The sequence below is a fragment of the Cetorhinus maximus genome, chromosome 12 (genome assembly GCF_964194155.1).
Source record: "Cetorhinus maximus chromosome 12, sCetMax3.hap1.1, whole genome shotgun sequence".
Classification (NCBI taxonomy): Eukaryota; Metazoa; Chordata; class Chondrichthyes; order Lamniformes; family Cetorhinidae; genus Cetorhinus; species Cetorhinus maximus.
Window position 1 is genome coordinate 50,748,032 of NC_135890.1, and position 12,084 is coordinate 50,760,115.

The window sequence follows — 12,084 nt, forward strand, 5'->3', positions numbered from 1 at the left end:
GGGCATCTGGTAAGAAGATCAGTCGCATTTATCACAATGTTCATAGAATGTGTGGCATGTGTGTAAAATTGTGGAAAAGGGAGCCCTTCCAAAGCTACATCGCTTTGCTATGTTTCAGCCTTTGAAGCTCCACTTCAGATTTGTCTATTGCTTAATATTAAAAAAGGAATATTAGAAGTTAAGGTAATTCAACCTAACTCAACATGGACCGTATTGTCCTCTGTTCTACAATATTAATGGATAACTGCACCAGTGTAACTAGGCACCACCTGTCCATATTTTTAAGGGGCTATTCACCCATGTTTAGTGCAGCTCCAAAGTTTGAAAATGAAGAGGGGGAAAAAGAGCTTTTTGTTGGTTGAAGACCAATGTTGGAAAACCTAGCGACAACAACTTGCATTTATATCGCCCCTTTAATCCAATAAAATATCCCAAGGTGTTTCACGGGAGCGTTGTCAGGCAAAATTTGACACCGAGTCACATATGCGATAGTAGGACAGGTGACCTAATGTTTGGTCAAAAGGATAGGTTTTCAGAGCATCTTAAAGGACGAGGGAGAGGTAGAGAGCCATACAGGTTTAGGGAGAGATTTCCAGTGTTTAGGGCCTAGGAAGCTGAAGGCACAGCTGCTAAGAGTTGGGTGATGAAAATCAGGGATACGCAAAGGGCCAGAAATGGAGCAACACATAGCTCTCAGAGGGTTGTAGGGCTGGACAAGGTTACAGATTTAGGGATGGGTAAGAACATGTAGACGGGAGTCTGGTCTGGAGAGCTTTGAAATGATTGATTTTTGGGGTAATGAAGGTATGGATGACAGTTTCAGCAACAGATGAATTGAGGCGGGGGCAGAGGCATGCATTGTTACGGAAGTGGAAGTAGACAATCTTAGTGGTGGAGAGGATGTGGAATCAGAAGCCTAGGGTCAAATAGGACATCAAGGCTGCAAAAAGTCCAGTTCAGCCTTAGACTGCGGCCACCACAGGGCATCAGCAGCTTGCTAGCAAAGTTTGTGATGAGGATCAAAGACAATGGTCTCAGTCTTGCATAATTATACAGAAAGATCTTTGGAAAGTGATTATTTAACTTCAAGTTGCATCTGTGTTTAGTGAATTTAATGAGAGATGGCTTTTAAGTGCAGGACTGACAGAAGTGAATAGTGCAAATGAGTATTCTCTTTGAGTACGATTGAAGCAGCCACTTTCAGGTAACTTCAGCACAGCAGGAAGAGGACAAGAGGGACGCCTACAAATGGCGATTGTGTAAGAGATATAGGACTCACAACATGCATTGTGTCAGCAATGGGCCAAATGGAACAGAGTTAGCAATATGGGCACACTAGTTTAGGGCAGTGGTAGCCTTCACTGCCACATATAATGCAATATGGTTGGTCAACAGTTCCTCCAATCTATGAACAGACAGTACATTTCTATCACAATCTCCATTCTGAGCCAAAGCCCATTCATTCACTGGTCCTCTGTTGTGCACAGACAGTTAACTCCAGATCGAGCATAGGCTTGGTAAGCTTAGTGGCTTCATCCTCCACTGCAACTGCTATGATTCTCTGGTATGTGGAGATTTAGAATTGAATTTTAAAAAGAGGTAGAGCCAAATTTTGATTCATACTATTTTTCTAATAAACTGTGAGCATAGAAATTACTGACAGAGATGATTCAAATTAAGTTTGGATAAAGCAAGCTCCCAATGGGTCCTCAAGATGCCAATAAGATGCCAAGAATGCTGCTTTCACCAACAATTCAAGACAAAGCCAATCTCCGTTTAATATTATAGATTTATACCATGCACTGACAGAGGTGTGGTATTACAAAAGAGGCACCATACCAATTTGAAGACTAGCAGGTGAGTTTTCCCCAGTGTCCTGGCCAACATTTAACCCTCAACCATCATCACTAAAACAGCTGATCTGGCTATTTATTTTATTGCTGTTTGTGGGAGATTGCTATGTGTAAATTGGCCACTTTGTTTCCTATATTACAACAGTGACTAAGCTTCAAGAGTACTTCATTTACCTTGACACACTTTGGAATGTCCTGAGGTTACGAAAGGCACGATAAAAATCAAGTCTTTCTTTCTTGTACACATGGTTTGCATTATGTATTGCAATGGAAGGAACCTTTATACAGCAGTTTTATCACTCCCATTCTTTCCCCAGTGGGAGCGGCACTCAATGTGAACAGAAGCCAGAGAATCTGATTCATACTCTTTTCAAGTGCAGTTTGATGACTAGTTGACCTCTGTCGTGTTGCTCATGGGTTGTCTGGCTGCAATACTTATCATTGCCTTATTAAAAGGTGGGAAATTGCTCACATTGACAGGAGCACCAGGGGGACGCAAGGCACAGAACTTAACATTAAAATTCCTGGAGAGACACAGATATGCCTATTGGGTGAACAGCACATTGTGCGATAGGAAAAAAAAGCAAAGCAGAACTGATAGAACCAGGGGAGTGGAGAATGAATGGCAATGGTGCCGAGAGCAGAGAAGTGAGATTTTAAAATAAAAACAAAACCATTGAACTTCAAAACAGATCAGAGAGGAGCCATTTAGTCTTAAGATACTGTAAGCTGCGATGGGAAATGTTGAGAATATTTTTTCATGTGTTTGATTTCCTTCTGGGCTCACTTCAGTCTTCATCTCCTCCACGGCTGGTACACTGCTGCTTATTCTGTGGCTGGCACTCTGGTCACATTCTGATAACTCAAGAGGACCAGCTAGGCATAGTCCTCTAAAGCAACGGTTTTGTGGTTACCATTGTGTTTGCGCCCAAAGCTGAGCACAGGTCATTTTCTAGCCCTTGATTTATGATATGGCTACCCAGGAGAGAGATTGTCAGAAGGTCATTTGACCATATGAGGCATCACAGCCCCACTTGTTCCTGGCCTCATTTAACAGATACATAAATACACTTCCAGTAAAGAGTTACTAGGTCGTAGTGAAGTGACAGGAGTCTGGGTGATATTGAGAGGTCAATTGTCACACCCCTTGCACTAGACAGGGGTGAGCAGAAAAATACCTGTTTTTCTTCAAAAGACATGATCAAAAGCTGTTGCCACAGTAAGAAATGGAAAAATAGCAAAGATCTAGATGGCATAAACGCAAATGAAAACATCTAACTACGATCCACTTCACAGCTAGTGGAGTGAAACCAGAATCCATAAAAACCATTGAAAGGGAAATAAATAAGTATTTGATAAAGAAAAAATAAATGATATGGTGACAGAGCAAGGGAATGGATCCAAATCGGATTGCTTTTTCAAAGCACTGGTAAATGTACGATGTGCGGAGTGGCATCCCATGTTGATCGTGGGATCCCTCACATGTACAGTGGATGTAAGTTCAGAGGATATTCTGTCTGCTTGTGGAAACTGCCCGACTGCCAAAGTTGGGAGAAAGTTCGAGACAAGAACCTAAATTTGTCTAAGATTGAGGACACTGCAAAATGACACAAAGCATAAATCTGAAAGAAAAGTTTAAAGTTGCAAAGGAGAGTTACTAAAACAGGGAAATGGATATTGGTCCTGTGAGAAGACCAGGGAACCCAGGATTGTTCTCCCTAGAGCAGAGAAGCTGATTTAATACCTAGAATGTACAGGACAGAACTAAACCATTTGGACAAAGCATTAAGATAAAAGCAAAATACTGCAGATGCTGGAAATCTGAAACAAAAACAAAAAGTGCTGGAAAAACTCAGCAGGTCTAACAGCATCCGTGGAGAGAAAGACAGAGTTAACTTTTTGAGTCCGTATGACTCTTCTTCAACGCCTCTCCCAGATCTTAGCTCTGGGCCTCTGCTGGACATTTGCCCTTTCGCAAGCTGCTTGTGAATAAGCAACAGACATGAAATGTAAATGAAGCCCCCTTTTTGGACCAGCACGGGCCTCTCAACTGGGGCTACATGTGCAGAGCCAGGTCTGGGCCCAAAATCAGGACTTTTGGTGATATTGCTATCTGTACATTTCGATGCAAAGCAGGTGCATATTGGATTAGGATATCTTGTGCGGGGAACACGAGTGGAGTCACAAGAATATCAACCATTAAAGCAGACCAGCCTGCCATACAAATTATAAAATTACTAAAAAGGCAAAACTCATTGGAAGATAGGGAATGAATTAAATATTATTTCACAATTAGTAGTTTATATTTTCAGCTCAAACAGCATAAATTTTAAATATAAGCGGGATATTTAAAGGTAATTAATATTAAGTATTCATTTTATTCTACCTAGGATTAAAGGTAATGAATCTCGGTGTTGTCTCTGGGCATAGATTAATGCCTATGTAAATATTGGCTTTTCCTTAAATTAATTAAAAGCCCTTGACTATCTCCTAAAATTGGAATCAGGCCACCACATCCAGATAGGGGTGGTGGCGGCATAGTGGTATTGTCACTGGACTTGTGATCCAGGATAATGCTCTGGAAACCTCTAGGTTCAAATCTGAGTAGTGAATTTGAATTCAAGTAAAAATCTGGAATTAAAAGTCTAATAATGACCATAAAACCATTGTCATAAAAACTCATCTGATTCACTAATGTCCTTTTGGGAAGGAAATCTGCTGTCCTCACCTGGTCTGGCCTATATGTAACTCCAGACCCATAGCAATGTGGTTGATTCTTAATTGCCCTCTGAAATGGCCTAGCAAGCCATTCAGTTCTCAAGAGTGATTAAGGATGGGTAATAAATGCTGGCCTAGCCAGTGACACCCCCATCCTATGAACAAATATATAGAAAAAAGATAAGGGTAACAGAGGAAGAAAAAATTGCTTAGGGCAATGTCTCAGTCATTAATGACAGGGTTTTCATCAAAATTTCTAGGGACAGTTCTATCTGCAGCGGAGGTTTCAAATTTCTGATCTTGATGACTTCCAATTACTATTCATCTCCAAAGAAGGCTAGGCAATACATTGAAATAAAGTGCAACCAGTTTATTTATCTTCTACTATCGACTAGTGTATTCGCTATCACTGTTTGTGTCCCAAATGCTTCCATAGGTGACAATGTGATGTCTGCTACCTAGAATAATGGTCCTTCCAAGTACAATTTGTGCACCGTGCCCGCCCACACATTCCCCCCCCTCCCACTCCTACCTCCCCCTCCTTCCCCCCAGCATACAGCAATGAAATAAAAAGTAGATCATTTGTTTTTGGTTATGTTTGACTGACACATCACTTCAGGGATTTCAGAGTGGTGCTTCTTCATGATATATTTCAGCTCATTACGGAGCTCACTCTACAGCCAGCCTCCATCAGATAAGCATCCAGAGTCCCCACATCAAAAGGACCACGAGGGCTTGGTCTCAGTTCAGTTGGTTTCTGTTCTTCTGCTGCCGCCACTGTATGACTGGCTATATCACTGAGCGTGAATAAGTGATTCCCCCATTCTGGATGTACCTGAGCTGGCAGTGTTTTGGGCAGACAGGCAATCCTTTGATGTACGGAGCTCCAGATATGTACTTGTGCCAGGTATACCATTTAGGAGAAACTTATTATAAAAAGAAAAACAAAAGCATATCTTACCATGGTGCCTGTATGAAACAGTGGGGCACAAAATTCTAAGGCAAAGTACTTTGAGTGGGAGTAAATGTCAAAAAGGAATAAGACAATGAAGTAAAAGAGGACAATTGCCTTGGCATGAAACCACTGAGCTCTCTCTTGCTGTTATTTTCAATCACTTTTACTCCCAGCTATTTGAAGGGCTACTTTCTCATGTCAGGCAAATCTCCTCCAGTTGGCTATTGTCCACCCCTGTCCCAGTTGTCTCCCTTTATACCTACCTGGTCAGCTTTCTCCTTTAAAGCCAGGCAAAATAGCTGGAGTTTGGAAGAGCAGTGAGTTAAAGACCAGTACACAGGCCACAGCTTCAATGTATGACAACGCAACATGCAAGTAGATTGCAATGACAAAGTTTGATTTGATAGCATTATATGCAAATGTTATATGTAAGAAATTAGGATGATTTAAGTATCTGCTATAAGGGTCTAGCACATATAGGGTTAATGTGGGACTGAGTACTGTACCACCCACACAGTGATATAAGAGAACATATGACCCGCACCACGGGTCTGTCTGGTGTTAGACAGAGCCGTGTGCACAAGCAAGCATGGAGACAGCTCCTAGCTTGAATCATTTACTGTATATATGTACATAGTTCTTGTAGTTAATAGATACATACAGTTAACCTACTGAAGATTACGAAGATTTATTAAGACTTACCAAATGGTATCCAACACCCTACAACAACTACTACCCTTGCAGCATTAGGGACATGGAACTGCTGATGTGAAAGATCTGATAGGCTGTATCACTGATTCTCATGCTCCTTCACTCCATGTTTAGAGCATAGTGCTAGTGGCATGCATCTGGCCAAAGATTTAATCAGATTTGGCCAACAACTGACATACTTACCTGGCATTCTTCATGCACTTTCATGCCTTGCTCCTAGACAGTGGTAACTCAATCTGCCACCCCTTGCATACTTGCCACACATTCCTCTTTCTGCTCTAGTGATGTCTACACATCTCATCTTCACCTCTCCTGGTCAACATCCAAGCTGATTTAATTAAATGGAGCAGTTCTGAAAACATAATGGCACAGAGACTCCGTTTCCTGGGGGATCGTACCCCTGAGGTGCCCCAGAAGATGCACTGAGGTACCCTGCAGAAGTCCCCATGCAAGGACTGCACGGGAATTGTTTAAACTAAAAGTTTAAACTTCCGTTGGGCAATTGCCCTGCACCTAGAATCCTCTGAAACTTTGATTTAAATCAGAAACTTTGGGTGGTTCCAACTGTCTTAGCAGAATAGTTACCCAGGAAAAGTTAGAAGGATTAAATCCACCTCTAGCTCCTGGATAACTACAGTACTGACACCCGTGACCCATCACTGGGCCCCCAATCCCCCAGACCAGCCGCCCCAACCCCTAACAACCACACCAGCCCCCAATAAACCAGCACCCTCACCCCTGAACACTCCCACTGCCCAACAGCCCCCACATTCTCCAACTACCCTCCTGACCCCCGAATGCACACCCAGCCCCCGACTACCCTCCCAACTCCCCAGACTGACCCCACTCCCCAACTACCCTGCCGACTGCCTGATTAGCCCCCATCACCTGACTACCCCACCTCGTCAACTATCCTGACCTCCCCAACGACTAGCCCTCACACCGAACTATCCCCCATCCCCCTGACTACCGCCTGACACCCCACCCCACCGCCCATCCAACCCCCAACCACCGTCCCAAACCACCCCAACCCTCCCCATCTCAACTACACCCAACCATCCGACACCCCTGACCATTCAACTTCCCCATCAACCCCATCCACCCACCCCTGACTACTCCCCGGCTACCCCCACCCCGACTAGCCTCCCAGCCTCCCTCTACCCTCCCACCCCTCGAATACCACCCGGCCCCCAAACACCCCTTGAACATCCGACTAACCCCCAACCCCAGACTACCCCTCAACCCCGACTACCCAAAACCATCCCAAACCCCCCACAGCTCAAACACCCTCCAACCATCCAAACCCCGACTACCCTGCTCTCTCACCCACTTACCTTACACACTTACCTTCTCTCCCATCAAAGTCGCTCAGACCTTTAAACTTGCCACTTTACAGCAGCTAGTGTCATAAGAAGGGGCGTGGCTTCACGCTATTGCCCTACACTGGGAGGAACCGGAATTGCTGCAATGCACATTTCCCATCAAGACTAAAAACAAAAAATTACTGCTAGTTAGGGGTATTGGGTGAGAAATGTGCGGCTTCCGACTTGGGTAAGTAAAAAGGAGCGTTGCGACAATCCAACCGTGCTTGCCACTCCACGGAAGTTCTGGGCAATCTGTTTTCTGCTTTTGGTAGGTTCCTTGCAGTGAAAAAAATATCCAGAGCTGCTTTGAACTAGGAGTACCAACCCTGGAAGAGCTGCTGCTTTCTAGATATCCTACTCTTGACAAGCACGATACTCCCTAAGGCTGTAAACAGAAATGTGCAGGGTGAATATGTTGTCATAGAGCAATACAACTTTTCCACCTATGTTTAGTTCCATGGATTGCTTTACGTTCGTCAAGACAATCCTACATGAATTACATTTCTCAGGTTGCTTAATTCTCATGCTTCAGTATTTTTACTGAAACCACTGACTTCAGTTGGGCAGCTGGTCCTTGCACTAGATTGAGAGAAACTGATGAATGGACAGAACACGGTAATATTGTGCAGTGGCATCACCTGAGTTCCCCAGGTTTCGGTGCATAATTTAGAAAGGCAAACTTGTTCTTAGTGATTTTGTAGCCACGGATGATCTCCGCCATTCAAGGTTGAATTAGCAATGACATATAACTGCAGTGCATCTCATATACCTGTCTACTGTGGGTTTATCACCTTCTAAGCCTTGAATCAACATATGGTAACATGCTTTATTGTTTATGGAGTTTCTGCATCAAAACTAAGTGTTAAAGCCTTTGTTAGATGCTGTTCCTTTGTCAATGGGAAGAATGTGTGTCAAATTGCATCTTAAATGATTTCTACAATTGTTATTGAAAGAGTTTAGTGCCTGAATTACTGCAGATAACATATGATACACACCGTTTAGGTTTATATGTTTTGGACAATGCTCTATCATTCTTCTCAAGTTCCATAGTCAGAAGAAATTACACCAAGATTTTCTTAAAATATATTGAAACTTTTTCTTGGGTTCCCAAGCAGTGAAGCATTACCCAGACTGTGCCTCATGAACACTCTGACATATCCGAGATTGACTTTCTTTCAGAACTGATTAAAATATCCCATTGAGTTTATCAACAGGTTTGCATCACCTTGCACATTGCAATTGGTGTGCTATGATCCAGGTACATAAAGAAGCGGACTTCAAAATATAACGTCAACACACCTTTGACCCTGTGGACCCTATGGAATTCAATTGGTTATAGTTACATTTAAACAACTTCTTTACAACTTCTAGATCCTTGCAATGTTTCTACATGAACTTTAGCAATGTGCTTGCTAAGGAGATTAAAAACTTATATTCTGCAAGCAAGGTGACATTACCTGCATCTGCTGACTAAGATTTTTCTTGGGTAACAACAAACAGCTTGTTTTGTCCTTCCGGTTTGCTCTATAACCTGCTGATACATGATGCTACAATCCCTGTTACTTCCTCTAACCCTACAATCCTACATTAAATTTGTCTTCCTCCAACTCTGTCCTCTCACCCAGGCACTGCTTCCTTCACTCCACCATTGGTGGCCATGCCTTCAACCATCTGGACTGTAAGCTCTGGATTCCTTTCCCAAATCCCTTCACATTTCCATCTCTCCTCATTCAAAATGTTCCTTAAAATCCCACTTTAAGTGTTTTAATATCTCATTCTTTGGTTTGGCCTCAATATTCATCTTATTATGCTCCTGTGAAGTGCAGTGGAACATTTTACTCTAGAATGTTATATAAATGCTAGTTGTTGTTAAATTCTTGCATCACAGGTTGCCAAAATGTGGCTAACAATAAAATCACAAATTGCAAAGGGCAACACAATTTTCTTCTCTGATGTTGCCTCTTTTTTCTTTTTCTTTTTCTCTCCTAGGATAATAATCTGTCTGTCCAGAGACTTCCTAACAGCAGTTGATCAACATTCAATGGCATTTGGGTACTGATATTCCTAGGTCAAAGGCGACGAATTCTGTGGCAAGTAACTCACCTCCTGATTCCCCAAAGCCCGTCCACTATCTATAAGGCACAAGTTAGGAGTGTGATAGAATACTCCCCACTTGCCTGGATGAGTGCAGCTCTAAAAACACTCAAGAAGCTCAACACCATCCAGGTCAAAGCAGCCCGCTTGATTTGCATCCCATCCACAAACATTCACTCCCTCCTCCACCACCAATGCACAGTAGCAGCAGTGTGTACCATCTACGAGATGCACTGCAGGAAGTCACCAAGGCTCCTTATATAGCACCTTTCAAACCCGTGACCGCTGCCATCTAGAAGGACAAAGGCAGCAGACCCATGGGAACACCACCACCTGCAAGTTCCCCTCCAAGCCACTCACTGTCCTGACTTGGAAATATATCACAGTTCCTTCACTGCTGCTGGATCAAAATCCTAGAACTCCCTCCCTAACAGCACTGTGGGTGTACCTACACCACATGGACTGCAGCAGTTCAAGAAGGCGGCTCACCACCACCTTCTCAAGGGCAACTAGAGATGGGCAATAAATGCTGGCCTAGCCAGTGATGCCCACATCCCATAAAATTTATTTAAATATATATATATGTATGTATATTTAAGAACTGACTGGCTATGTAGAGGCAGGAGTCGATGCCATTCATGTAGATTTGGCTCCAGGTTATCAAGTACTCTGGTTGGTGTGGCTGATTTGCCCTGTTTTGATTGACTTACCATCCTATGGTTGCAAAGTGTATATAGCACTGAAATCGTAGACACTGAGACAATAGAAATAATTTAAATGGTGTCACATGCGATAGAGCATCTGAAATGTGTTCCTGCCATTCTGTGTCCATTGAAAATCAATGTTGACCATAGGCTGGTTTAACCATTCTGTGTCCTCTTTTTGCCAAAGAGAATTCCACATGTTAGAATTAAGCTGTCACAAAACAATGCATCGATTTATCACTTATACATTGTTTCAGCACTAAAGCAATTATTATTTCCTTAACATTAACCCTCATCTTCCATTGATAACAGCACTCTAACTGTTCCGAGAATCAGTGGTATTTGTGGGTGATTGGTTGGGGATACTGCACTTTCCTGGTTCAGGAGAAAGATCAGAGGAAGCAAACAGGGCAGGTTAATCACTGCTTAGGTGCTCAGGAAGGACACAGCCCTATCTCACCCCACCACCCATGTATACAGGCCATGGTGATTGTGTAACCAAGGAGAATGGCATGTAGAGACTGAGAGTCATGGGTAAGGTTGCAACAAGGAAATCCGGCTCACATTCTCAGATGACGCTAAACTTGCAGTTTCACTCATCTGCCACTAGGCTGAACATCATCAGCTCCAGATCACCACAACTTTGTTCAGGCAGCCTCACTGATCCAAGACATTGGCAACATGACTAATCTTCCTCTTGAGTAACAGTAAGTTAGGAGCAACCACTCACAGTTGTTTTCTTCCTTTGCTTCTGTAATGCCTTCCCTTTCTATATAAATTATTTTCTTGAAACTTTCCCAGGCAAGGATTCCAGTGATTCCCATTTATCCATTGGCCCTCTCCACAGTCAGAGGACCCTCTTGGAACCTCATAAATGGCTGCACGGTTTTTACCTGAAGTGTTAAACTGTGCTTAATTATTTATGGCCTCATCATTATCAGTTAGCCAACTTCCTCTCAACCTGAGATGAGTAAATAGTGGTTTGCAATTTTTACTGCTCTTCCGTCTTTCTGCTAGGGAATTTTACCTTGTCTTGATTTTCCATGGAAAATGTACAAGAGAACCTCTGGTTCAATAAATGGTCAGTCTAAGATATTGCACATTAAAAGAAACATGGATTACATACTCGAGTGAAAAAAGGAAGATCCTTTCATGACGTCAGGATGTAGAATCATAAAATAATAGAAAGTTTACAGCGCAGAAAGTGGCCATTGTGGCCCATTGTGAATGCGCCAGCTGAAAAACGAGCCACCCAGCCTAATCCCACTTTCCAGCATTTGGTCCATAGCCCTGCAGGTTATAGCACTTCAGGTGCATAACCAGACACCTTTAAGTGAGTTGAGGGTTCCTGCCTCTGCTACTCTTTCAGACAGTGAGTTCCAGACCCCAACAATCGTCCGGGTGAAAAATGTTTTCATCATCGCCCCTGTCATCTTTCTGCCAATCACTTTAAATCTATGCCCCCTAGTCACTGATCTCTCTGCTAAAATAAATGGGTCCTTCCCATCCATTCTATCCAGGCCCTCACAATTTTGTACATCTCAATCAATGATGTCTCAAAGCGCTTTACAGCCAAAGAAGTACTTTTGAAATGTAGTCATTTTTGTAACGTAGGATGCATGGCAGCCAATACAGTAAGGTCCCTTACAAACAGCAAATCAATAAATGACCAACTAACCTGTTTT